Here is a 1100-nt window from a genome sequence, read left to right as displayed (position 1 = left end):
CACCATTTTGTATTGTGTATCCCTTAACAAGTTATTTTACCTATTATTATTTGTAAATAGTTTGTCTTTTAACTTCATACTATGAATATTTGTGATTTATACATCACCATTACCATATTAGACTATCCTGAATTTGACTATATATTTATGTTTATCAGTTTTATGCTTTCATATGTTTTCATGTTGCTAGTTAGCACTTTATATTTCAATGTGAAGAACTCCCATTAGCATTTATTATAAAGTAGATCTAGTGGTGACAAACTCCTTCAGCTTTTGTTTGTCTAGAAAAGTCCTTGTCTCGCCTTCATTTCTGAAGGACAGATTTGCCAGGTTCAGTATTCTTGGTTGCCAATTTTTTTTTTCTGTACTTTGAATATATCATCTCATTCTCTTCTGGCCTGAAATATAAAATACTTCACAAATTTGCATGTCATTCTTGTGCAGGGGCCATGCTAATCTTCTCTGTATCATTTCAATTTTAGTATATGTGCTGCCAAAGTAAGCACTAGCACTTTTTGTAATTGTGTCACGCGATAACATATTAGCTTGCTTTTCATTTATATGAGATACCTATTTTATCTTCATTTTTGTAAGTAATTTTTATTTGATACAGAATTTTAGGTTGAAAACTTTTTTCTTTTTTTCTTTTAGCATTTTAATTATGTCTTTTGGCCTCAATTGTTTCTAATGAGAAATCAGCTTTATCTGGGTGCTTTTTATATTTTCTGTTTATTTGTGTATTTTAGGAATTTAACTTTGATGTGTTACATGTTATTTTCTTTGTATTTATCTTGTTTGAGGTGTGTTTTGTTTTTTGGATCTATGGGCTTCTTCTTTTTGATCAAATTTGGAAAATATTTGACCAATGTTTTTTCAAATATTTTTTCTGCCGTGTAGTTCTTTTGCCCCTCTTTTTCTGGAACTCCAGTGGCTATTTTGTCAGCCACTTGATACTGTCCCACAGGTTGTTGAAGCTCTGTTAATTGTTTTTCAACCCTTTCTCCTTCCATGCTTCTGCTTGGATAATTTCTGTTGATCTATATTCCAGTGCACTGATCCTGTCTTCTTCTTTATTCAATCTACCATGATATTTTCTAATT

At 30.9% G+C, this 1100-nt stretch overlaps 1 non-coding gene across 1 annotated transcript; it reads right to left on the bottom strand.

Annotated features, from left to right (window-relative positions):
* Positions 1-399: 399 nt before the first annotated feature.
* On the bottom strand, positions 400-506 carry LOC115892460. Its single transcript, XR_004052342.1, has one exon. It is a non-coding gene; the product is annotated as a U6 spliceosomal RNA (small nuclear RNA).
* Between the last annotated feature and the right edge of the window lie 594 nt (positions 507-1100).

Source organism: Rhinopithecus roxellana, chromosome 12 (assembly GCF_007565055.1).
Source record: "Rhinopithecus roxellana isolate Shanxi Qingling chromosome 12, ASM756505v1, whole genome shotgun sequence".
Taxonomy (NCBI): Eukaryota; Metazoa; Chordata; class Mammalia; order Primates; family Cercopithecidae; genus Rhinopithecus; species Rhinopithecus roxellana.
The sequence above is the reverse complement of the archived record's forward strand: the minus strand, read 5'-3'. Positions and strand labels throughout refer to the sequence as shown.